Source organism: Pinus tabuliformis, chromosome 7 (genome assembly GCF_031772625.1).
Source record: "Pinus tabuliformis cultivar Carrire ecotype Pingquan chromosome 7, CPIR1, whole genome shotgun sequence".
Classification (NCBI taxonomy): domain Eukaryota; kingdom Viridiplantae; phylum Streptophyta; class Pinopsida; order Pinales; family Pinaceae; genus Pinus; species Pinus tabuliformis.
This window is the reverse complement of record NC_142293.1, coordinates 1,141,558,622-1,141,585,684: the sequence shown is the minus strand read 5'-3', so window position 1 is coordinate 1,141,585,684 and position 27,063 is coordinate 1,141,558,622. Positions and strand designations below refer to the sequence as shown.

Sequence of the window (27,063 nt, the reverse complement as noted above, 5' to 3'; positions counted from 1 at the left end):
AGAAAAAATATCACGTTCTTTGAGTAGAATGAAAAATTCTTGGATTGAGCATGGGGTGCCCATTGTATCTGATGGATGGACAAATGTAAAAGGCAAGCCATTGATAAGTGTTCTTGCTGTGTCTGTTAGTGGTGCCATCTTTCTTTCAGTGTATGATTACTTAGAGAAGTTCAAGACCGACATTATCATTGCAGAACCATTACTTGAAACAATTGAACATATTGGGCCATACAATGTCATCCAAGTCATCATTGATAATGTTGCTAATTGTAAGGCAGCGGGAGCAATTATTGAGGATAAATACCCCAACATATTTTGGTCTAGGTGTTTGGTTCACACAATGAACCTTTTGATGCATGATATTATTAAGAACAAAAACCAACAATACAAATGGATTGGTGATTTGTACAAGAGAGGCAAACAAATGATAAAATTTATTACAAATCATAACAATACCCATGGGATTTTCCGCAGTCACTCAAGATTGGAGCTGTTGAAGATTGCGAAGACTAGATTTGCTAGCTATTACCTCACCTTCAGGCGCCTTTTGAAGGTAAGAGAGTTATTGGCTAGCATGGTATCAAGTCCACGCTGGCAGGTATTAAAGGACAAGGCTACAAATGCAGCTGACAAGCAAGGTTTTGAACAAGCGGAGGAGATCGCTCTTGATGGTCTATTTTGGGCACATGTGAGGCAAGTATTGGAATTCACCAAGCCCATCTATAACATGAATCGTTTTGCAGATACAAATAAATCAGTGATTGGGGAGGTGTATGAGCAGATGGATACCATATTGTGGCAACTAAAAGATATTGTTCAGAAAGATGATCCCAACTTGTATACACTGATTCACAATTGTGTGTACACGGTGGAATAAACTTAATGTTCCACTACATGTCTTGGCGTATATCCTTATGCCGAAATACTACTCTCCATCTTGGTTGGGCCAACCTGCACCTGGGGGTGGGGTTAGGGTCAAACCCCATACAGATCTAGAGGTATTTACAGCATATATGCAAGCATTAGACAAGTTGGTACCTGACAGGGAGGAGTGTGCTAATCTGTGTCTTGAATTAGGTAGATACTTCAGTTGCAATGGTTTGTTTGGTTCTTTGCATGCAATGGAAGATAGAGACAGATTTGATGCTTTCACATGGTGGGAAGCATATGGCGGCATGGGACTTTTGCCAAAATTGGCAAAAATAAGTTCTCTCACAGGTTGTAAATACTTCTTTTGCAGAGAAGTGTTGGAGCACCTACAACTTCATACATAATGTGAGAAGAAACAAACTCAATGAAAACCGAGCAAAAATATTGGTTTATGTGCACTACAACTTTAGGTTGTTGAGTCATTATTGTGATCGGGCTTATGAGTTTCCAACATATAAAATTTGGGACAACCACCCAGAGGATGATAATATGGAGGATGACACTATACATCTTGAAGAATTGGAAGCAAAACTGATGAGAGATGAAGATGAAGCAACAACAACCATGCCACCCCCACCATCCAGTAGCAGTGCCAATGCTCAATTTCCAAGTATTGTTCCTTTGCTGCTGCCGCCTCCATGTACATCCTCACGTGGAGGGCATGTGCCTTCTGGTCTAGTCGTGTGACTATGCGGGAGGAGACTCCTAGAAGACCACCACGACCTGCTCAGAAATTAGACATTTCTCGTGGCAGCAAGAGGAAGTTGTAGATAATAGATTTACTTGTCTTTTCTAGTTTCTAGTAGTTTTAATAATTGTTGACTCTTTCATATTTATTATGATATTTTTTGTAAACAATATATGACAATTTAAGTTTGAAGTTTGAAGTTGGCAATTATAACTCATTGGTAATGAATTATGAATATGATGCTTCGTGAAAGTTGAAAGTTGTTTCATTTCATGTTAGATATTCTTTGTTGTAATGGTTACACTTAGCTTACAAGTACAACTTTGGTGATCAATTATGATAAATGTTATATATTGAATTTTGAAAGCTTGAAACTTTAAGATTGATGAATCATGAGACTCAATATGTTGTATGTTACTAACTTGTGGATGTGGTTGATGAAGATTATAACTTCTAGATGATTGTTGTTATATGGTTCAATCTATGTTTTTTATGCTTTTTATATCTAATTCATCATTCTACATGCTTCTGTTGACATATATGCATCAAAATAAAATAAAAAAATATATTATATAAAATATCGCTCTCGGAATCGGTCCCAAAATGGGAGCTTCTGAAAATGTCGCTCCCGCTCTCGCGTCTGCTCCCACTTCCAAGTAACCTTGGTCCTCTTTCTTTGATGCGTATTTAATGGTTTCTTGATCTCATGTCAGTCTTCAAGAACACTGTTGCTCCCCTCGACTGATCAAACAAGTCATCAATCTGCAACAAAGGATACCTGTTTTTGATTGTCACCTTGTTCAACTGCCTGTAATCAATACACAACCTGAGAGTACCATCCTTCTTCACAAACAACACTGGTGCACCCCAAGGTGACACACTTGGCATCATGTATACCTTATCAAGCATTTTCTTAAGCTGCAACTTCAATTCCACTAACTTCGGATTGCTCCTCCTATGAGGTGCCTTTGATGCTGGTGCTGTTCCTGATACCAACTCAATAGAAAAGTCCATTTCCCTGTGAGGCAGTAACTTTGAAATCTCTGCTGGAAATACACCTTGAAACTATTGCAAAACTGGATAGCTCTTTAAGAATTCAACATCCTCAACATCCTTCCCTTTGTCACTGGAAATATGAACTGCAAATAATACCTACCCTTTCCTGCAACTGCACTTTCCCTGCATAGCTATAACTATTCTCACCGATGTAGGCTTCTTCTTACCCTAAAATATTCTCTTATCCCCATCATCACCCAAGCACTCTATAGCCTTCTTGTAGCAATCTACCTTAGTCCTGTGAAGGTAGAATCAATCCATACCCGAAAGCATACTGTACGAACCCAAAGGAAGCACATTTGGATGTGTTGATGTAGGCATACCATTCAACTCAAATGCACAAGCTCTCACCCAATGATGAACTCTTTTCTTAGTACCTGTAGCCAATTGCACCAACCAAGAATCTGCATGCACTTCTTTACTCAAGCCACACTTATCCACCAGGTTAGGATTAACATAACTATAATTAGATCCAGGATCAAATCAAAATGGAAACAACTCGATCACATAACTTACCTTCTATCTCAGTATTGGATGCCTAGTGATCCGCTTGCTTGTTATCAAATGTTTCATAAATCCAAGAAATTCTCTGTCCAACATCCCCAACTGTTTGTGCCTCTTGAGCAGTGTAGATCTGAGGCCTGCCACGCTGATACAATGAACAATCCTTCTTGCTACGATCCTTGCCACATATCCAAGACTGCAATGGTTCTCTACCACTGCCTTTATTCTACTGCTCTTCAGGTTAAGATCCATGTGCCTTCTCTGCTCTACTGATATTCTTGTAAGGAGCCATATTCTCTTTCTCACCTGCATCCCGAGGTCTTTCCTGCTTCGAAGGCCATTTTCCTTTGGTCTTGTCATTACCTTTCCAATCATGCTTAGGCTTAGTCTTGCGGTTCGCCTGCTCATAACAATGCTTCAACTTCCCGATGACTTCCTCCAATGACCTGTTGAAGAATCAAGGGCAATTAGGTATAGTGTGATTCTGCTTGACTTGATAACAACTTGTGGAGTCTTTTTACTTTTTCTTGTTAGCTTAATATTCTTCTTTGTCTTATTAATGCATGTGTGTGTACTTTATCAAATTGCTACCAAAACATTAAGAACAAAAACACAAGATGTTGGCTTTCTGCGAGGGCCAAAACCTCTCTTATCTTGAGAGGAAAACCCTTCAGTAAATTTCTTTTATTGAAGCTTCTTATTGATCAATGCCAAACCCTAGACTCTTGACTAGAATGTAAGCACAAGTCAAGTCCTATCTCCTTTCTGCACTTAGTTCCCTGACACTTAGTCTTCCTTCTTGCGGCACTTCGTCCTCCTTCTTCCGGCACTTCGCTCTTCTTTCAACTGTTGGTAGACCTTGTTGCACTTGCTCTAGAAGAGATGTTTTATCCTTGATCCTTAGTACACATAAAGAGGCCTTTCTCTCTTGCCCAACTGAGCTTTTACTTGAGATATAGTTGCAGACCTGTTATTATAGTAGTGTAGCTCTGTTTCTTCGCACGTGTGTGGATTTCTTGAGAGATTCACCTCTTCCTTCTTCGCTTGAGTGAGCTCCTTCTTCGCTTGAGTGAGGGGCCTTATAGGCCTAATTATCTAGCCCAAACAATGAAGTTTATGTGACTATGATAGAGGGCTGTTATGACCGTAGGGAGACCCTCTCCTTTTCGCACGTGTGACTGTATTCAGCCCTAGAACAAACTTCCAAGGCTCGATATTTCGTCTTCCTTTGCTGCACTAGAGGCTCCTTTTCTTCGCTCTTCCTTCACCTTAACTCGTCTTCTATACTCGCTGATTTCAAAGGAATGGATGCTTGACGTTGGAGGAGTGGACAACCTCTATATATAGAGGACTGTCCCTCCTTTTAGGCCGACTAGAAGACTGTAGGCCGACTTGACTTATTTAATTCAGATTGCTTCTTTTGATGGTGCCACATGCTTGGAGGAGACTTGACTTTGCTTGGAGGTGTCTTCTTTGACTCTAATACATAATTATACCTAGTGTAACATGCCCTTAAGGTCTTCAACATTTTCTTTTGACCATTTGACTCACCTATAGCACTTTAACATGTGCCAGACCTATTTCAATGAGCAAGAAACTCATCGACATATATTATAAAGCTAATATTTCTTTTCTTGAATAAATACAAATATCAAAAGTATATTTATGAAGACCGAACCTCGTTACATTTTCTTCAACATGACCGAGGCTCATTATACTCAATCCGATCCTTGAATGCTAATGGCAGTCCACTGATGAATCTCAGAACCTTCGCCTTCTCATCCTTAAGATACGACATATACCTCAACAACTCCAAGAACTTAGTCGTATACTCTTCATCTGTCATAGATCCCATCTTCAATTCATAGAACTCCTTAGCCTTACGTCATAATATCTCTTTGGCAAGTACGTCTTCCTGAAGAGTCTTTTGAACTCATGCCAACTTAGCGCCTCCGTTTTGATGCCTCTGACGTGCTTCACATCTTCCCACTAGATGTCTGCCTTTCCCTTGAGACTGAAATTAACTATCTTGGATTTCATATTCTCTGTATAGTCATGCAGCTCGAAGAACTTCTTCATCCCAAGCAACCATGCTTCTGCATCCTCCAGTTTCTTCATCTCTCCATCGAATGTAGGAGGCTTGGCTTTCTTGAACTCATCTAGAAAGTATCCCTTCTCACTCCTCCTGTAAGGATGATAGCGATGATGACCATAATGTTTATTTGAACTAGAACTAGAATAGAACCCATAACCACTACCTTTCTTGTCAGGTGTATCCATCCATTTGCCACCTCTAACCATGTCATCCCTGTCTGACCTGTGCCCTCCATGAGACCTGGTACCATATGCCCCATTAGTCCTGTCCTCCTATCCATAACTGTGTCGTGGCTATCCCTGTCTTTGTAAATCTGATAAACTTTGAAGAATCATTGCATTGACCTCTGATTGCTTTTCCTGAGCCCTGGCAAGCCTTTCTTGCGACTAAATTATCTTGTCATTATCTGCCTTGCAACTCTTGATTTCTGCTTTCAGACTTCTCAAAGTGTCTGCTATGTCAGGAGAGTACTCATCTCTTTGTTGCTTATTTGATCTATAAGGAGAGTCACGTGAACTGTAATCCACCACTTTGCTTGTCATCTCTAATCTTCTACTTCTTGCAAACATACCATGTCAAATAAACCAAATATAAACATAGTCAAACATACCTTAGAGAAGTTTAGGGGAGGCTATTTTGTCTGCACAAATCAATCCAGATTAGCACAATATACATGTATATATAGAATGACACCAATCATGTCAACCTATCGACGTCATGCACTGTAACACCGGCTAGATACATGACAACCATAGCTACTACAATGTATGCATATGACTGATATGCATGCATAACAATCACATCTTGCCCATCCAGTCCAAGTGTTTGAACTTGGAAGCTCTGATACCAATCTGTAACACTTCCAACCCCACATTTACTCGCTTTTACAAGCCCTCCAGGTAAATGTGAAGTGGAGTGCCACTATGACATGACCCAACTTCCTAGTTCCAGTTAAGGAAGTGGGGCCTCCAAACTGATCACAAATTGACATCCTACAGGGACTACAGATCACCCAGGAGCTGAAGAAACACCCTGGGTGGTCAATCCCTGAGCTAGAACCTTGTTCCACTGACCTAGACCCCCAATTGCACCCTTGACACTGCTTCCATGCGGTTATGAGGCTATAACCACTCTCATAAGCCTAGATGTCAGCGATTATGACCTAAAATCCTCAGTTCAATGCCTGCGGTCCCGAGATTTGAGCCACTTTTCTAGGCTAGCCTCTAGACCACTGCCCATAACTTCCTGTAACTTTCCAGAATCATATTTCTCATGAAGACAAGGCTAAACATTCAAACTTAAATCAGAAACTTGACCTAGGCTGACCAGAACATACTAGGCATTTTGTCAAACACATGGTAAAAATGTAAGCTACAAGTCATGAATGCATATCTGAGTGTAAATCTCAGTACTTTAGTTGAGAATTACCGAGAAGGTCTAATGCCCTCTCAAGTCGCTGCAACAACACTTCTTAGCCCATGCATTCATCAACCTATCAAACATGAACAAGAGCCATAGGTAGAACATATTATAGAACCATGCTTATAACCAGCATATAATCAGAATATTAACGATGACAAAACCACCATCAAATCAACATAATAACAAGTACAAATACTCATAAATCACGATAGGAAAATAAATCTTATTAACATATGCAAAAGCCAACCAAGTTAGGGACTTCCACGTACCACTCGAACATAGGTTGAGCTGAAACAAATCTTTCTTTCATCCAATCACTCTAACCTATCTTCCTGAGCTCCAGCGAATAAGCTATAGGTTTTAGTGTGTGTGCCCATCCGAACAAAACAAAGAATAAGAAATCTGGGTCTAATTCCACTACTATATGATCTCACATATCCACGTGGTTCATAGCCATGAAGCTAATCAATGTTCCAATAGAATATCGTAATCTCTACGTGTGCATTGAGTGTGGGCGGTAACCTAAAGACTTAGTGGGTTCGGGAGGTTCTAGATCCCACTCAGGAAATAGAATCTGTCTGGTCCGCACTCAGTCACCCCACGATCAAGCTAGCGTTATTCATTCTACAGCAGGAACGCCATATTCCAAGCATGAATATGGGATCTCACGGGATAAACCAAGACATAGACAACCAATGGAATCTAGAGGTTAAACCACCTCCACCCTCAAACTATCGTGATCTCGCCAAAACCAGTCAAGAGATCACAAAAACCAAAAAAATCTTGGATGCCTCTGAATTCCTTCAACATACCTTGAGGAATTTTCCTGTCTCCACCCACCTGTCGAGGGCATCCCGGAGAAAAACATCTCCACTCCCAACCCTTGGGAATTTTCCTGAGACCACCTCACCCGGTTCCAAAATATTCCGACAATCCAAAGCTTAACCAAGAAATGAAGATCAATCGTGACCCCTTCTCGAAAGGGTCACATGCATCAGTCCAAGTTGCTCTCTGAAGACAAAGAACTTCCCTTTCGGCAAAGGCTTGGTAAGACTACCAACTATCTACGCATTAGTCAAGATGTGTTGGAGCCTTACTATTCCTCTTTGCACCATACCCCAGATATAGTGATACCTAATCTCAATGTGCTTGGACTTGTCATGAAACATGGGATAATTTGAAATTCGGATCCCACTTTGATTGTCGTAGTATATCACAGTCGTATCCAATACCTGCTCAAACAACTCTCCAAAGAGCTTCCTCAACCATACTACCTCACAACTAGCCATGCTAGCAACAATGTATTCAGCCTTAGCCGCACTAAGGGAAACATACTTTTGCTTCTTGCTCATCCAAGATATCATGGAAGACCCCAAGCTAAAACAACACCCATATGTGCTCTTCCTATCAAGAACGCTACTAGCCTAGTCAACATGAGTTTATCCATGAAGTCTCAACTCGCCAAAAGTATATGTCAATCCATGATTGATAGTACCATGCAGGGATCTTAACACATGCTTAGCAACAACCCAATGTGCATATGTAATGGCTCCAAAATAAACTGAATCAAAGTGTTTACAACAAAGCATATGTCTGGTCTACTGTTTACTAAGAATATTAATGCCCCAATCAGCTGTCGATACTCAAGAAGATTTTCCAAGTCAGGTCTAGCAGCTTCACCACATGGTTTCTTGATTTTTATTTCCATTAGAGTGCCCATAGACTTACACGTCACCATCCCAAATCTTTCCAACAACTTGACAACCTATGTTGCCAGGAAACGTGGGTTCGGGGACGGGGACGGGGACGGGGACGGGAACGGGGACGTCATTTTTTGAAACAGGGTGCGTGGGTTCGTCGGGGGTATATTATAATTTATATATATAATATATAAATATTATATTTTATAAATTATAATATATGTGAAATTGTATATTTTTCAACTTTAAACAAGAAAACTAAAATACTTGTGATTTAAACTTTAGATATTTAAGCATGCACATCATTGAACATTCAACATTCACAATGAAATTTCAAAATTTCTAGTGTTATATCAAGTGTGGATTGGAGTTTACATATTAATAAGAATCATGATATATGTCCATAGTCATTCTACATTCAAAATTTGCCTTAAGGCATCTCCAAACAAAAACTAGGAAATTTTAAAATACTAAAATAAAAATAGCTAATAGTGAACAATGGCTTCCTCAAGCCATGTCATCAACATCACTCAGATTTTCAGTTAGCATGCTCTCCAGGTAGGAATCACTCTCATCTCGAGGCTCTTTCTCATCCATAGCAACTGGAGGTAGCTCAATAAGGCCATCTGGTTGTATCTCCTCACCCACACACATAACATCATCTGTGTATTGGTCCCATCTCTTGAAAGGACCCTCCTTGTAACGAAGATCTTTTCAAGATATGAGACAAAGTGTGCTATGAATGTACACTATGTTCTCTGCCTTCTTTGAGCCCAACCTATTTCTCTTTACTGAATGGATAAAGACATAAGTACTCCAATTCCTCTCGAAAGATGCAGAACTAGCTACTTGGAATATTAGGGGAAGCCCATTAAATTAATTAAAAATTTAAAAATTAAAATTAAAATGAACTCCAAAGAACCCGATTTTGGGGTTCCAAGTACCCATCATCAGGGTTCTTTGTACCTGTCAAGACAAAAGAACCCAATTTTTTTTAATGAAGAACCCGGTTCTTTATAGAAGAACCCGGTTCTTATGGGTTCTTCTCAGAAGCACCCATCCAAGAATCCGGTACTTGGGTTCGAGAACCCGGGACGGGTTCGAGAACCCCACCCCCGGGTTCGGGAACCCGTGCAACATAGTTGACAACATATTTTCCTTGAGAAAGGAAAATCTCACCAGGTCTCTGCCACACCTCTAAGGCTAGGAAGTAGTGCATCAAAGCAAGATCTTTCATCTCAAACTCAGAGGCCAACTCCCTCTTACATCGGAAAATAACAGGCTCTCCACCTGTCAAGAATAAATCATCAACATATAATACTAGAATGAAAGGCATACCTTGGTCAACTTTGTAGTAGAGGTTCGGATCAACATTGCTTCTAGTAAATCCAAGCTTCATTAGATAGCTATTGATGCAGGCATACCAAGCCCTAGGGACTTGCTTCAATCTATAAAGGGATTTCTTTAGTCTGCACACATGAGTCTTCCTGTCATGTTCCTTGAAGCCCGGTGGTTGCTCCAAGTACACTTCTTCCTTGAGAATGCCATGTAAAAATGTGGTCTTCACATCCATCTAATGAATTGTCCATCCTTGGTTAGTAGCAAGAGAGATGATAGATTGGATGGTAGTATATCAGGCAATAAGTACAAAAATATCATCATAGTTCTCTCCCTCTTTCTGGGAGAATCCTCTAGCCACAAATCTCACCTTGTACTTTTAAACACTTCCATGAACGCCATGCTTGATCTTGTATATCCATTTTGAAGTCACAACAAATTTACCTTCTAGTCTCAAAACCACTTCCCATACATCATTCTTCATGATGGACTCATATTCTTCAGCCATAGCATCCTTCCAAACTTGTTCTTTCACAACTTCTTCAAAAGTGCATGGTTCAACCTGTATAATGTTGCTCATAGCTACAACGTATCCCTAGTATCGACATGGCTTCTTGTTATCTCTGAAGGTTCCTCTTGGGGCAGCATGTCTCTCAACATCCTGTAAAGTGTCACAAAGCCATAATGGTCTCTTCCTAGTAGAGGAAGGATCACATGGAGGGGGATCCAAAGGATCCATGGGTGCCATGGGTTCATTAGCAAAATTAGGCTTAGGCTTAGGCATAGGAAGCTCTTCTTGTACATCCATGGCATCATCTTTTCTCTCAACATTGGTAGGGGAGGAGTGTCCCTTGCTTTCCCAAGAGTAGCATCTTCATCAAATGTCCAATCCCTGCTAAAGCCTAAACTCTATATTCCTTTGACCAGGTACATATATTTAAGTTTTAGAATTTTCACAATAACCATCAAAAGTACTTTTCTTTCCTGAAGCTTCTAGCTTTGTTCTCTTCTCTTTCGCCACATGAAAGTAAACGAGGCAGCCAAAGATCCTCAAGTGTCCAACCTCGGGCTTCACACCTGTGAAGACTTCTTCGGGAGTCTTGTCACCTAAGACTTGGTGAGGACTTCTATTTTGAACATAGACAATAGTGTTAGCAACTTCTCCCCATAAAAACATTGGCAACTTTTGATCATGCAACATAGCTTTGGCCACTTCCATGACAATCTTGTTCTTCCTTTTAGCTACACCATTTTGTTCAAGGTTATAAGGTATGATGGTCTCCTTAATTCCGGCTTCCCTACAAAAGTACTTGAATTCATTTGAAGTGAATTCTCCTCCATTGTCAGTCCTCAAAATTTTGATCTTCTTTCCGGTTTGATTTTCCACTAGTGCCTTGAAGTCCTTGAACATGTCAAATGCTTGGTCCTTTTTCTTTAAGAAGAAAATCCATGTCTTGCGGGAAAAGTCATCCACAAAGATTATATAGTACAAATAGCCACCAAGAGAGGTCACAAACATGGGTCCACAAAGATCAGAATGTATAAGTTGAAGTATTCCATTAGTCTTGTTGCTACTAGAAGGAAATGGTCCCTTCACATGTTTTCCACTTGCACATCCTTGACAAACTCCATCATGATCTAGTCGTATCTCAAGCATCCCAGAAACCATCTTTCTCACATTAGGCAAAACTTTGTAGTGAAGGTGAGTGAATCTTCAATGCCACAGCTCACATTGATGAGTACTATCATGGACCAATGCTTGGATTGGTCTTCCATTGACTTTGTAAAGGCCTTCAATTCTAGATCCCAGAGTGAAGGCATCCTTCAAGCTAGACTTCCTTGGCCAAGCAAGGACTTTTCCATTTATGAAAGCAACTTTGAATCCTTTGTCCTCCAAGGCAGATATAGATACAAGATTCTTTTTCAATCTTGGCACATATAAAACATCTTGTAGATGTATAGTTTGACCAAAATCCAAATGAAAAGAAACAGACCCAGTCCCCTTAATAGGATATGTAGCATTATCTCCAAGAATAATCTTCAAATTGGACTCCCTCTCAACCAGGTTTGAGAGGACTTCACGATAACCAATGAAGTGTCTAGAAGCCCCACTATCTACTAACCAACTATCAAAAGAATCCAAAGGAGAGGAACTAGAAAGAGCAGAAATAAGAAAGTATTTAGATTGAGTTTTAGCTGCATTATTATCATACCTTGAATTTCTTGATCTCTTAGGACGATGAGACTCTTCTCAAGTAGGGGATCCTCTCTTCCTTCTTTGATCAAAGTTGTTCCTTGGAGCACTTCTTCCTTTCGGACAATCTCGGGCATAGTGACCATGCTTGTGGCAATTGTAGCATTGGATCTTGGACATGTCCTTGAATCCTCTATTGTTGTTCTTGAATCCTTGACCTTGCTTTCTTGACTTCCAATTTGAGGGCCTTCCTTTCTCTTTCTTCTTCTTGGCTTGGGCAGAAAATGCAGTAGGTTCTCCTTCTTCATGCTTTTGAATTCTTCCTCTAGAGATCATCCTGGACTCCTCTTGAGTGCACTTGCCTAAGAGCTCATCAAATGTGGGGAGCTTGTCATTGTTGCTAATGGTTGTGATAAATGTTTCCCAATACATAGGGAGGCCTCCAAGTGTAATCAACACCATCTCTCTATCAGGTACAATCTCACCAATAGACAAAAGTTGATCTTTGACTTGTGATATCCTCATGAGGTATGCTTGAATGGTTTCACCCTTGTTCATCTTGATGTCCCTGAGTTGATTCTTCAAAGTGATGATATGGCTCAAATTGTTGACCTCATGCATTCCAATTAGCTTGTCATACATTTCCTTGGACTTCTTCATCTTTGACACATAAGTAATCAAATGATCCTTCAAGGAATCAATAATGATTTTTTTAGCTTTGATTTCTCCTTTCTTGTACTTGGACTTGACAACAACAATTGCATTCTCCAGAGGCTCAGGTACCTTGCCTTCAACATATTCCATAACATCATTCTCTTCCAAAGTTAGATCCAACCTAACCCTCCAAGTAACAAAGTTGGAGGAGTCATTTAGTTTCTCCTCAACCTTGAAGTATGAGGTAGACATCTTGACCAAGTCAAATGATCTTCAACAACAGATAAGATATCTTCAGAGGGTAATTGCTCTTGTCTCCTTGAGCTTGTCTTCACCTTAACTCTGATACCTGTTAAATTTTCACAACGTTCTATGTTGTAACAATTACTCGAACAATTTCTTCTTCCAATAGCATTCACTTTACCAATATAATATTCAATCACCCAATAACGGTAAGCAATTGTAGATAGAACAGTAAACAATATGCACAATAGAAGACAACCAAGATCAATGAGACATAGAGATTTAAGTCAAAGAACAGGGAAAAACCCCACTAGGGGGGAAACCCAACCAGATTCTTCTTCTATTAGATCAAATGTTCAACAAAGAAATAATCCAAATAGTACATCCATCAAGTCAAAGTCAACCTTTAACTATCCCAATTCAGTCAATCCAAAAACCATTCAAAGATGAGAAATATATTCAAATCTGGTCAAAGTACCAGTTTGCAATTTCCGGCCCTACAAAAGTATAGTCAATAGTAGTCAACGACTTGCCCTAACCAGTTAGAGTCAATGGTCCAACTGCCCAGAAAAGTTCGATCAAACCAACAATGAATGCAGCCTTCCTTAGTCAAACCCAGTGAAAACAGTCCACAAACTCTGCCAACAAATTGGTCGACCTTCAAAGTCAACATGTGTTCAAACCCTAGCTTAGAACTGTAGTTAAACGAGTGAAAGTATGCCTAGAAGTTCGGTCAAACTCTCCCTGAATTCGACCTCCCAAAACAAATAAGAAATTCAGTCAAACCAAGTCAAATCAACCCAAGTCAATGCTAGTCAAAGAATGCCCAAAATAGAAAGTCAATGCTGGTCAACATAACTCTTCTCACTCCTTCACACATGTGAACTCGTCCTTGCAATTTTCAGAAGTGTAGGAACCATTTGATGAATTTGTGATGTGATGATGATGTCTCCAAGTGAGGTCAATGAACTTGTATTTATATGGGTTGGAGGAGGGTCAATTTCTCTCTCTAGGCCAACTTGACTTTTTCATGTTGACTTGGACTAGCGTAAAAATAATATATTTCCATGTGCAAATTTGACTTTTCTCAAGTAGAAGAGGGGTCTCCTTGGGGGTTGTTGGGCTCTCCAATGGGGAAATTGCTCCCTAAGCTGCCAATTTTCAACAATGGTAACATTGAAGCATCTACTCATAAAGAAGAAGAAAGAACAGAGTAGTAGGCAAAAACTTTTGCAAAATTGAAAGAGCTAAACAGAAAAGGCTATTGCAAAATTGGAAGAGTTGAATAGAATGAGTGCAATATCTAAGGAATAGTTGGAGGTAGTACCCAATGTGGAAAAAGTCGACCTCGGGAATAAATCAGCAAGGGTCCATAAATTGAAAAAGTCGTTAAAGTCGGTACGTTTTTGAAAAAATCAGCAGAAACTCGACAAAATTAAAAAAATACAAAATATTCATTTTTTAAATTTGTATTTAGCATCTAAAGTATCCACAGCATCAAATAAATGCATTTCCACATAAACATGAAAAGAAAGCTAATATATAATATGTGTATGAAGCCTAGTGCTACATCACATATCAAAATAGTGAATCAAGTACTGAATCTTGAGTCTTGACTCAGTCTCAACCCTCAAGAGTCAAAATATCAACAAAAAATATAATAAATGTATATCATGAGTCATCTACATTTCATAAAGTAATTAGTCACTAAGATTTTGTGCCCCTTTTACGGGAATAGGGAACGACTTTGCCTTTTCCTCTAGAGGAAGAAGGCTGTGCCGCTAGGGCTACAAATGGACTTTGTCGTCCTCTAGTAACAAACAAAATTTGGTGGCCTCTGTCCTCTGTTGTTTCACATCCTAGATGGTGTCACCTCCTCCTCGTCATCCTCCTCTTGCTCTGCCTCCTGACCTTGCTCCTCCTCCTCCTTTACCTTTGGCTTTCCCTCCCTTGCAGCTGCTACCTCCTCTGCCTCTAGTGCCTCTGGATCCACATCTAACCAAGCAGGGATCGACTCCATGGCAGGTCTCTTAGTCTCAACCCTCCATGTAGTAGTGGTATCAATATTGTCCAATGAGATGGCTTCCACATCAATTGTTTTCTGAAGTTGTCTCACCCACAATCGGAGATTGTAGTAGACGTAGACCATGTCATTGAGGCGTTGGGACTCCAATATGTATTAGGGTCATAGATTGTAAATTAGTACTTAGAAAATTTAAATATTAAAAATAATAAATGAATTGAAAAAATTAGTTCGATTTTTTTACCTGTTGCGTTTTTTGCTATATATTTTGTCAAATAGACTCCAGTTATGCTCACACCCAGAGGAATTGAATGTTTGGCTAAGCACTCGAATGGCAAGCTTTTGGAGATGGGGTACCCTGCCACCATAGCTTGTCCACCAAGCTTCTACAAGTTAAGAAAAATGAGAAACATAAAAAAAAAGTTAAAACATTGAAATTCTAAACTTGAAGCAAATTATGAAGAGACAATGAATTATGAAATTTGAAAGTTGAAACAAACTGAAGCTTATCTGGCATTTTGGTCGTCCTATTCTTAATAGCCATGGTAAACCAAATGTGCCAATTGCCATCCTAGATATCTCCATTTCTTTAGAAATTTCTTCACGTTCTTGCTCAAATGCCACCATCCTCTCAACACAAGTGAGGAATCCATCCATCACCTCGGCATCAAATCTAAAATCACAAGAGAAAGAAAATGCGGGGTTGAGGTAGATACCTGTAGCATGAATGGGGCGATGGAGGGTATTGTTCTGTCGCTCATCAGTCACTCTCCATACCAACTGTTGTTTCTCTGACCCCTTGTCTCCCTTATCTTCATAATAGGCACAAATGGCTTCTTTGGCCCTATCCATGTTCTCATACAAGTATCCCATTGCGAGTTTGTTTCCATTAACCAACCGAAGAACCCTTACCAAAGGTTTTGAAATGACACACACCTCCTCTACTCTTGCCTAAAAGGTTTGATCATATGAAACTAGTTTGCATATGCCCTCTCCCTCTAGTTTGTGGCTAATAGATAAAGCACGCCAATCTTGTGAAAGAAACATGCTCTTTACATCCCACATAGAATTCAACAGAGACTGAAGAGATATGAAAGTAGTGGCAAATCGTGTAATGGTAGGATGCACCAACTCTTTGTTGTTGGTGAATCTTCTCATCAAGCTAAGCACAAATGCATGATTATATATAAATTTTGTTATGCTCTTAGATGATTCAACAATATCCCTCACAAGAGGAATCTTACCTATATCCTCCAACATCAAGTCAATATAATGAGCAACACAAGGTGTCCAAAACAAGTTAAGATACCTCTCCATAAGCAACTTGCCAGCAACAACATAATTTGCAGTGTTGTCTGTTATGACTTGGACAACATTTTGTGGACCTACTTCCTGAATGAAGATGTCCAACAACTCACATAATAAACGTGCATCTTTAATGTGTGCAGATGCATCAACAAAATTCATAAACATTGTCCCCTTGGGACAACTTGTTCGTTTTTGTAGCATCACAGGTGTTCTAGTCTCAAAACTTTGTGGGGAGGCTAAAACACATGAGATATCCACAACCCAGAAATCGTTTTTGGAAATTCCACCTAGAGAAGGCTCAATTAGATTATTAGCCGATTTTTAAATATTTCCAAGTCTAAACTTAGGGAATATGGTTAATTAATCAATATTAATTGAGATAAGGTGATAATTCTCTAGAAACTCACATGGATCGACAGGGATTTAATATGGGCCCTTGATTAAGTTCTAATCTTGGCTGTTGCTGCTCCAATAGAGGATTATAAGAAGAAGTTGATTGGTAGATGGAGAACACACTCATGAGAACCACAAAGAGTTTGATTTTCTTGGAGAGTTTGATTTTCTAGAGAGCCAGCAGTGCTGGGAGAGTTCAAACTTTAGTAGGGAAGCAAAGACAAAGAGGGGCAGGGACAGTGATTCAGAGGAAGTTTTCTAGATTCGAAGAGGCAACAACAAGAGGCCGAGTTATTCCCAACGAGGCAATGCAGAGGACTGCGTAGTCAGCTTCAGAGGTCAATTCGATTTAGCTGGGGGAAAATTGATTCAGCTTCCAAAGGCTTGCAAACTCTTTTAGAAGGCCGAAGAATCATTTTCCTTAGCAGAGACAGGCAAAATGGCTTCATCAGAGATAGTTTTGGGTTAGACCTCCAAGGGTCTACGCAAAAGCTTGCGCAGAGGGTCCAAGAAAACAAGTTTTCTGAGCAGAGTTGTGCCAGGGTTGCTTGTGGAGGAAGGGAAATTCCCTTAGACAATTTTGCCCAAATTTTCTTGCTGTTTGGATTGCTAGTTGGGCATCCATAGATTGTACTTAGATTTCACTGCTGCATAATGATAAAACCCTCAGCTGTTGCACCGATTTTCTCGAGTTGGGTTTTTCTGGGGACTTTTGTCCAAAAATAACTGTGTTAATTATTGTGTGTGTGCTAGTATTTTCTCAGTTTCCAGCGCTATTTTTCTTCCGCAGTTTATTTGCGAAAATCATACTGTGAATTATTTGATATTTGTCGTAGTAGATAAATTTAGGAAAATAATTTCCAGTTGCTGTGATAGATGAAATTTTCACACAACTAACCAAGAAGTTAAGAAGGGTTCTACCCTTCTGGTCAATCCAACCATCTGACATGACTATGCATCCATTGTGTTCCCATGATGCCCTGAACTCCTCCAATCTAGCAGTGCAATCACTCGTTTCATTTTGCAGAACAAGCCCTCTTAACCCTGCAAAGGTAGGGGCTTTGTACCCCGGGCCAACAACAACAACATCAAACATAGGCTGGTAGAATTGGTTGGTCTTGGCAATGTTGAAAGGAACATCACTCCATAGAAGACACTTAGTGACCAACTTGTCAGCTTCTGCCTTTTCCTTTTTTTTAAGTTCCAATTTGATGCCAGGTTGTGCACCCAGTGTGGTTTTAAGAACAAAAAAAGATGAGAAATATGAGAGGCTGGGACATGTGGGTGTGGAATGTGATGTTGAAGAACCACTCTCACTTCCCCGCACTCCTGAGACCCCTATAAGTTGGTTTTTTACAGCTGCCCTGATGTCTTTTCCTTCTTCTTTATCCATTAATGATTTAATGGTCTGCCAGATTATTTCTGGGGTTGGATTTTGGCACAGTTCTATATTTTGCCCCAGATGGAATTTTAATCTTTTGCCACCCCTTGACATATGCTTGCCACACAACTTGCAAGTCAAATATTGTCTATTGACCCCCCACTTTCAGGTATAGGATCAAGTTCACCATATTCTCACATAGGGTCCAAATTCCTCGGTATTTTGTTTGAAACTTTGAACTTGAATTTGAACCTAGGACACAAAAAAAATTGAAAAAAATAAAAAATTGGCCATTACAAATGTAATTGTTGATTTTAAATTTTAAATGCCTCTTCTCACTCACTTGAACACACTCAGAATCACTAAACAAGGGTTCAAATTTTTTATTCTTGGAAGTTGAAACATGAAAACAATCTATACATTTTGAAGTTTTGATTCAATCTAGATTCTAAACAATGTTTTGATTCAAATTTTTAGCAAAAATAAGCTAAAAACAAATTAATAGAAATATTTAAGAAGCCATGTGTAACAAAGATTGAGATAGAAATTAAAATACATACCTGGCAGCAGCAAATCGACACCTTGAGTCTCTCACGTTGAGCAGTGGACAAATCTACAAATCCACACCACAAAACTAGTAAATCTCCTCGTCATGGGCAATGGCAAGCACCTCCTCTCTCCACAGGGATGAATGGCAGAAAGAAGAGTGAAAAATGAGTGATTTTTCGGCCTTTTCCCTCATTTATCCGTGGCCTAGGCGGGCTTCGCGATTTTTTCAATTGACTCCCGATAACATCGTGACTTTTTTGTTTTCTAAAAAATCGCCAAAAAATTGGCTAGCCCAAAAAATCAGACTTTGCTGATTTTATCGCGACTTTTTCCACACTGGCAGTAAGACAACCAGTGGAGGAGCTGAACTGTCCAAGAGGCAACAACCTGGTATTCGTCCCTCTTAGGGCTTCAGATCGTCGCAGAAGGGCAGCTGAAATTACAACAGAGACTCCTAACCTACTGTGCATTCCTGATGTGGCTTATAATTCTGTACAGTGAGCTATTTAAGGACGTTTCTGAGGAAAGATGCCATTTCTGAGCTGCAGGTGCCCTCAGGAAGGTGGCCGAGCATACTGTAACTACTCTTTCAGACCAGTGAATGATAGAGTGCAGTACAGGTTCAGTACATGAGAATAGAGTAAAATAGATGACAGTAGAACCCAGCTAAATTGGTTTGATAGTGGATCTGGTTATTTACATTTGCAAACAACAGAATATTGGTGGAATATTGGCTGTGTACATTCTCTGTTCATTGGACAGTTGGTCCTATTTATTGTGGGTTTGAAGGTATCATATTGCTGTTGATTAGGTTATTCATGCAGTTTTACTGTTGCTGTTGAATGACTTGTATATTATAGGAAGGAAGGTTCACTGTTGTGTAAGTAGATGAATTTCTGTTCAATTGGAAACCCTAGCTTGAAGGAACCTAGGATGAAAAATTACATTAGGATATTACAATTACAGACTCAGGAGGCCATGGATGTTCTATGATTTTCTACATTTATCTTTTGATTCTCTTTTGTTTGTTATCCTTGGAGTAAATTGTTGGCACATGATGTGTTGCAATTTTTTTATGTCCAGCTACATAAATTTCAATCAAATAGAATGATTGTCTAAACTAAATCATGCATATAGTCATAGTGTTGATTTCTGGTAGCATTAGATGTGCTCTAAGTCTCAAATTTTGCAGGGAGGCTTGGGCACATGTATTCCAAAGAACCCAGAAAGCGTTTTGGGAAATTCCACTCAGAAACAGTTTTATTAAAATGATTAATTATTTTTAAAGGGACCCTAAGTCTAAACTAAGGAAAATAAAATAATAAAGGGTATTAATATAAACTGTGGGTGTAACTTCTAAAAGAAGACGAGGATCAAACATAAATGATCTTAGCCATTGATTAGCTTCTAATCTGGGTCATTGAATGTCAACGAGGAGATTATTTAAGGAGGCTTGAGGGTCATTTGGAAAAACACAGAGTGAGTTCAGAAGTTCAATTTTTTGAAGCAGAGTAGCTGCCAGGAGAATTTCGATTGTGAGCTTTTGCAGAGAAAGTATCCGAAGGGAAATATTCCCTAGTCGGAGAATACTCAACAAAGAAGGCAGAGGGAGATCCAACAATGGCAGCGCTGAGCCAGAGGGGCGAACGCAGAGCCACACAGAGGCAACGCAAAAGCCAAGAGGGAGTTCAAAATTTGCAGAGGGAATTCGAGTTTCAGAAGCTGGGAGCCAAGGTGTGAGACCGGGAGGCAGAAATCGAATCACCTGGGCAGCAAATCGACCAGCCAGAGGATTGATGCTGTCCCCAGTGAGCTTGACGCTGGGCTGACGCAGACATTGCACAGAGGCAATCAGAAAAGCCAGGGGCAATCTTTCTGGGGTTGGATAAGCCAGGATTCCTAGTGATAGTGTGAGGTAATCTCACAAATCTCTCTGTCAGGATTATTCTCTGTAACTGGATTGCCGGGAGGGTTTTTCCGAGGACATCTGTCCAAAAATAACTGCGTCAAGTGTGTTTATGTTTCTCTATTTTTTTGTTCTTTTTTTGGGCAAATTAATTAATTAAGTGAATGCTGCAGTAGTATTAGCTTCGATATTTGCTGTAGGAAGTAATGAATAATTTGTTTTAGTAATTAACAAATAGGAGAAGTTTAATCAGTTGCTGCAGTAGTAGATTCGTATGGGATTCTCGAATTTTCACATGGCATCGGAGCAGTTCAGGTGAAGCAAGAAGAACAGTGCCAGAGAACCCAACGCGGAGCAAAAGAGGGAGATCGAAATAGCAGCAAGAGGTAGTAGTAAGAACCCGAGAGAAGATTTTCGACATTTGTGGTAGAGATGGCAACCAGTGGATTGAGGGATCTGGATAGGTTGGACGGAGCATCCAACTATGTCATTTGGAAGGCTAGAATGCCATTCTTTCTAGATGAACATGCCCTCAAGACATATGTCGACAGCGTGGTGGCTATGCCTGCAGAAGCAGATCTGTTGAAGAAGTACCGAGCTGAAATGGCAAAGGCAAAAGGAATGATCCTCGATGGAGTGAAGGATCATGTTGTTTGTCACATCGCTAGTAGAGGGACTATTAGGGAGATGTGGGATGTGTTGTCTACGCTATATCAGGGATCTTCCGAGCAATGGAAAATGTACTTGGAGCAGAAGCTGAGGTCTGCTCAGATGTAGAATGGGGAGCGTGTGGATCCATTCCTCACGAAGTTTCAGGAGACCCGTGATGAGTTATCTGCTGTGGGGTCTACACCTCATGAATCAAATTTCGTTAGACTGGTCCTCAATTCAGTCCCAGATGAGTGGCAAGTCTTTGTCCAAAGTACCTTGGGCAAGGCGAGTTTGCCGAATTGGGATGAGAAGTGGGCAACTCTTAAGCAAGAGGAGCTGAGGAGAGACTTGGTCAAATGTAAACTTGATGGAAGCAGCAACAGTGGGTCGAAGTCCAAGGAGGAGGAGGATAATGCAGCCCTTGCATCTAAGGGGCAGCAGGAGCAGCGGAGGTGGAAGGACGTCTCGAAGATAAAGTGCTTCAGGTGTGGTGAGATGGGTCACTACACTACACAATGTCCTCTCAGGAAGAAGGACAAAGATGAGAAACATGATCCAAAGGCTGCACCCGCGAAGATCGAAGAGAAAGAGTTTGCCATGACAACCGAGATACCTCCAGGAGGAAGGTGGGATGATTTGGAGCTATAGTTCGAGTAGGATCCTTGAGGAGCCCACCTCTCAGATCAATTCCTTGCCACGGGAGCCCAGATCAGAAGTAGTAGGATGGACTAATGTCGGATGGTGTCGAGGAGTGTTGGAGAGACAGTTGCAGTGGCTAGGAGTGCTAGAGACTGAGCAACGCAGAGCAGAGTTGGCAGCAGTGCAGATGGCACAGAGCAGAGGTCAGTAGCAACGCAGTAGATTCAGAGGGTTAGCGCAGAGACTAGCAGTAGTCAGGTTTCAACATTCACATGGTATCATACTGAACATAATTAGTTTAGTAATTTGGGATGTTTTTTCGTTGCTGATGGAGTAGCAACAACAATTTACAGTGCAGTGGCAGTGGCAGTGCTAGCAGCAACACAGATGCAAAATTTCAAAGGTAGTTGCAGTATAGATGCAGTGTTGACAGTGGCAGGGTCAACAACAGTACAAATGCAGCATTTGCGCAGTGGTTGGTGCATAGCATGTCAGACATCAGCAGCGCAGAGGACGATGTTATGAAGTCAAAGTGATGCTTCAGTGATAGGCATTGTTAGATCACATTCCTCACTAAGAGGGAGTGTTGGTTTCTGGTAGCATCGGATGTGCTCTAAGTCTCAAAATTTTGCAAGGAGGCTTGGGCACATGTATTCCAAATACCCCAGAAAGCGTTTTGGGAAATTCCACCCAGAAACAGTTTTATTAAAATAATTAATTATTTTTAAAGGGACCCTAATTCTAAACTTGGGAAAATAAAATAATTAAATGGTATTAATATAAACTATGGGTGTAACTTCTAGAAGAAGTCGAGGATCAAGCATAAATGATCTTAGCCATTGATTAGCTTCTAATCTGGGCCGTTGAATGTCAACAAGGAGATTATTTAAGGAGGCTTGAGGGTCACTTGGAAAAACACACTGAGTGAGTTCAAAAGTTCGATTTTCTAAAGCAGAGCAGTTGCCGGGAGAATTTCAATAGTGAGCTTTTGCAGTGAGGGGCAGGGATAGTATTTGAAGGGAAATCTTTCCCGGTCGAAGGATACTCAACAAAGAAGGCAAAGGGAGATCCAACAGTGGTAGCGCTGAGCCAGAGGGGCTAACGTAGGGCCAGAGGGGCTAACGCAGAGGCAACGCAAAAGCCAAGAGGGAGTCCGAAATTTGCAGAGGGAATTCGAGTTTCAGAAGCCGGGAGCCGGGGTGTGAGACCGGGAGGCAGAAATCGAATCACTTGGGTAGCAAATCGACCAGCCAGAGGATTGACGTTGTCCCCAGTGAGCTTGACACTGGGCTGACGCAGACACTGCGCAGAGGCAGCTAGAAAAGCCGGGGGCAATCTTTCTGGGGCTGGATCAGCTAGGATTCCCAGTGATAGTGTGAGGTAATCTCACAAATCTCTCTGTCAGGATTATTCTCTGTAACTAGATTGCCGGGAGGGCTTCTAGAGATGTATTCAGATTTTACTACTGCATAATAATAAAAACCCTCAGATCTGCTGCACCGGTTTTCCCGCATTGGGTTTTTCCGGGGACATTTGTCCAAAAATAACTGTGTCAAGTGTGTGTATCTTTCTCTATTGTTCTGTTTCTGTTTTGGGCAAATTAATTAATTAAGTGAAGGCTACAGTTGTATTAGCTTCGATATTTGCTGTAGGAAGCAATGAATAATTTGTTTCAGTAATTAACAAATAGGAGAAGCTTAATCAGTTGCTGCAGTAGTAGATTCGGGTGGGATTCTCGAATTTTCACACATAGGTCATTAGAATAATACAATATTACACGGGGACATGTTCTTGGTGGTAAGGGCTGCACTCCTGCAACATGGGTACTCCAAGGGGGATGTTTCTGCACTACCATGATTCCTTTTGACCAAAGTCTGCCATTTTGTGAAAAGAAAAATGACAAAATAGCAAACTAAAAATAAAATGAATGTTAACGGTGTACACAAGTGGACGAGGAGAGACCTGATGAAGTGCAACTCAGGTTGGTTGGTCTGTCATTGAGTATTCGTCAGAATGCTAATGATTCTGATTCAGGTAGCGACATTACCATGGTTAGTCATCATTCCTTCCTGCAGTGGTTGATGTAAACACTAGTGGGGCATTGCTTTGAGCAATGACTCTTATTTGCCATTTGACATGTTCTTAGCTCAGTTATGACATAAGTCTATATCTTCAGAATTTGTGAACTGTGAGTATTATATTATGTTACATCATGTATTATTTATGATTTATTGTGTTACATGTAATGATGTATGATATCGAGTCATTGTTAGGTATAACATTTCGATGATTTATGTTTCAGTTTTCATATATTTTAATTTTATATTTTTAGTAGTCAAGTGAGGTTCCCTATGTCGGAGAGCCGGATGTCCCCTATGATGTTCCCTAGAATTTGGGTGGTGCTTCCAGATGTCCTCCAAATGCATTTCCCTGCTCCTATGTTCTGCAGACTTGATCGAACATTGGAATAATATATTCATTGAGTAAACTGAGATGGATAGTGGTGAGTTTTGTGGATCAAAGCAAAGGCTTCCTAATGTAGGGTATTGTAATTTTCTGTGATTAATGCTGTATGTTTTTGAACACCAAATGAGGATTGCAGATAGATGGACCATTTAGACTGCACATGGATTGTTGTATTTATGCTGTGATCGATTTAGTCTGGTCTCATTAAGTTTCATGTTTTTATATGTGAGCGCTTCTCTTGTGATGGAAAGAAAGATAAAACATTTCTATTGTTATAGCTTAAAATATTGGTATTTTATCTTGATGTAAAATGAAAATACATCAAAGAGATTATTAAGTGAGTCTATGCAATGAGGATTCTGTGTTTACTTGACATCCTTTGACTTTGAAGAGCAAGTACAACAAGTAGAAACCAATCTCTGTTTTGAGCCTTCTTTATTTTGAAATTTGAAGTCTAAAGACATGCATGGAAAATAGACAACTCCTATAGATGAAAGTTAGATCTACTCAATGTTAGGCAGTGCCCATATAATCTACAATATTATATCTTACTGACTGTAATTGATCACTTGAATGGATTGTAGGTGCCAGTGGACCATTTTGAGCCTGCATAATGGAATTTCAAAGCATGCAATAGTCAGACGAGTATGTTTATGTGAGGTTTCACTTCTTGTGTTCATCCCATGAATGAATAGATTTATGGATAGTTTTATTCAATAATCTATCTTTGCTTGGATATTTGATAGCAAGTAATCTGGGCATTTTTTTTTTCTGGCACAGATGATCTGGAGTACAGCTTAAAAGAACAGACAAGGAGACAATATGTTTCCTTTGAGGGTATTACCAAGAGGTGAAATCAATGTTGCATCTTCTGCTCGATTAGAAATAAGTTGAACAGGGAGTCTGTCATTGATTCATTGATGTCTTGTAAAAAAATTCAGTGTCTGATTGCATGCTTTTCAAGGTAAATCATGCATGTAGTTATAGCCTATAGGTCATTAAATAATATTTTTATAGAGAATACAGAGATGGATATAGTGATTTTTGTAAATCAAAGGCTTTTATAATGTAGGGCACTGTAATTTTCTAAGCTTACTGCTGTCTGCATTTGATCACCAAATGATGATTGGAGACAGATGGACCATTTGGAGTGCACATGGATGGTGTTTGTGTGCTATGGACAGTTTCATCTGTTTGCATTGTGTGTCAAATTTTTGTACTTGAACGTTAATATTTTGATGGAAGGGAAGGTGAATATTTATATTATTCTAGATTAACATATTGATCTTTTATCTTTTGATGTAAAATGGTAATGCATGAAAGAAGTTGATGCACCAAGGATTCTGTGTTTCCTTGATATCATTTTACTTTGAATTATAAGCACAGCAAAGAGAAATCATTCTTTGTTTTGAATCTCGTTTATTTTGAAGTCTAATGACATGCATGGAGATTAGACACTTGCTACTTATGAAGGTTAGATTTCCTTATTGTTAGGCAATGTGCATATAATCCACAATATGTTATTTCCTACTAACTGTACTTGATCACTTGAATGAATTGTAGGAGCTACATGGAGTATCTCGAGGCTGCATTATGGACTTTCAAAGATTGTGATATGTGAAGTTCCATAACTCGTTCATCTATTCATGAATGAATCATTGCTCGGATATTTGATAGCAAGTGATATGGAGCTTTCATTTCTTCTGCACAGAAGATATGGGTTTCCGGTTTAATGGAACAGATCAAGAAGACTTGTTTCCTCAACAGTATTATTAAGAGTTGAAATTATTGCTGCTTCTTCTGTTTGATTAGAAATAGGTGGAACAAGGAGCCTGTTGTGAATTGCTCAACCCTCATCATATATTGTGATTTTTAAGACAGTGGGAAAGGGCAAAAGGATCATAGCTTTGGAAAACAAAAAAGGAAGTCATCTTCGCTTTCTTCCATTCAGTTCTTGAGATTTTGTAAATGTCTACTTTCTTTGATTATAAATTTAACCTTACAAGGACATACCTATAATAAAGGATTTGTTCTATGAAAGGACATGCTAAAATCAGTACCAAAAGCAATGATTAAAATTTTAACAATGGTTCTACTGTTCAAACTCAAAGACACATGACTCAAACTGAAGAGCCACACAGCTATAGAATAAGGGTCAACTCAGCACTGTAATAAGTAGACAGACTAGAAATATTTATACTACTCAAATGTTGAAAAAGAATAGAGACCATTCTACTCCATGACAGTCCATCATATGGCATCAAAATATGCATTTGCTCATCTAAATAGGAAAGTAAAACTAGTACTATAAACATACATGATAGTTTATAAGCCAATGCCCTGAAGGTCAAAAACATGCAGTTTAGATATTGCAAGTATATAAATGCAATATATGACATATGTACTACATAGTAGGAACTCAAATTACATACAATTATCACACAATCCCACACTTCTTGAGATAAATACCTAAAGCTCAAGTGTGGCCTTGGTGAAACTATGAGGGAGGCCACTGTTTCCTCACCAACCCTCTTCCACACTTTTAGCTGTCTCTTCTGTGGCTCAAGGGAGGATTCCCTAGGGTCGAATTGCTGGGATTTTAGGGCAATGAGTTGCAAGGTGATTTTAAAGAGTAAATCCAGCAAAATAGATTCAAATGAGGATATTACTTAACGACATATATGCTATAACTACATGCATGATTTACCTTGAATATCATACTATCCTATTGAAAAGTATGCAATCAAACACTGAATTTATTTACAAGACATCAGTGAATCAAAATGACAGGCTCCCTGTCCAACTTATTTCTAATCAAGCAGAAGATGCAGCCTTGATGTGTTCATCCATTCATGAATGAATAGATTTATGGATAGTTTTATTAATAATCTATCATTGCTTGGATATGTGATAGCAAGTAATC

At 39.7% G+C, this 27,063-nt stretch overlaps 1 pseudogene across 3 annotated transcripts in view; it reads left to right on the top strand.

Annotated features, from left to right (window-relative positions):
* LOC149251540 (pentatricopeptide repeat-containing protein At3g12770 pseudogene) overlaps positions 1-26,137 on the top strand; it is an 86,982-nt pseudogene extending 60,845 nt beyond the window's left edge. The window contains exons 2-4 of one of the 3 annotated variants that reach the window (XR_016266897.1): positions 24,725-24,785; positions 24,921-24,990; positions 25,704-26,137. The product of XR_016266897.1 is annotated as a pentatricopeptide repeat-containing protein At3g12770 pseudogene, transcript variant X2 (transcript). Of the gene's footprint in view, positions 1-24,724; positions 24,796-24,920; positions 24,991-25,703 lie in introns of all 3 variants that reach the window. The other 2 variants (XR_016266896.1, XR_016266899.1) reach the window with 2 other exon arrangements.
* Positions 26,138-27,063: the final 926 nt, after the last annotated feature.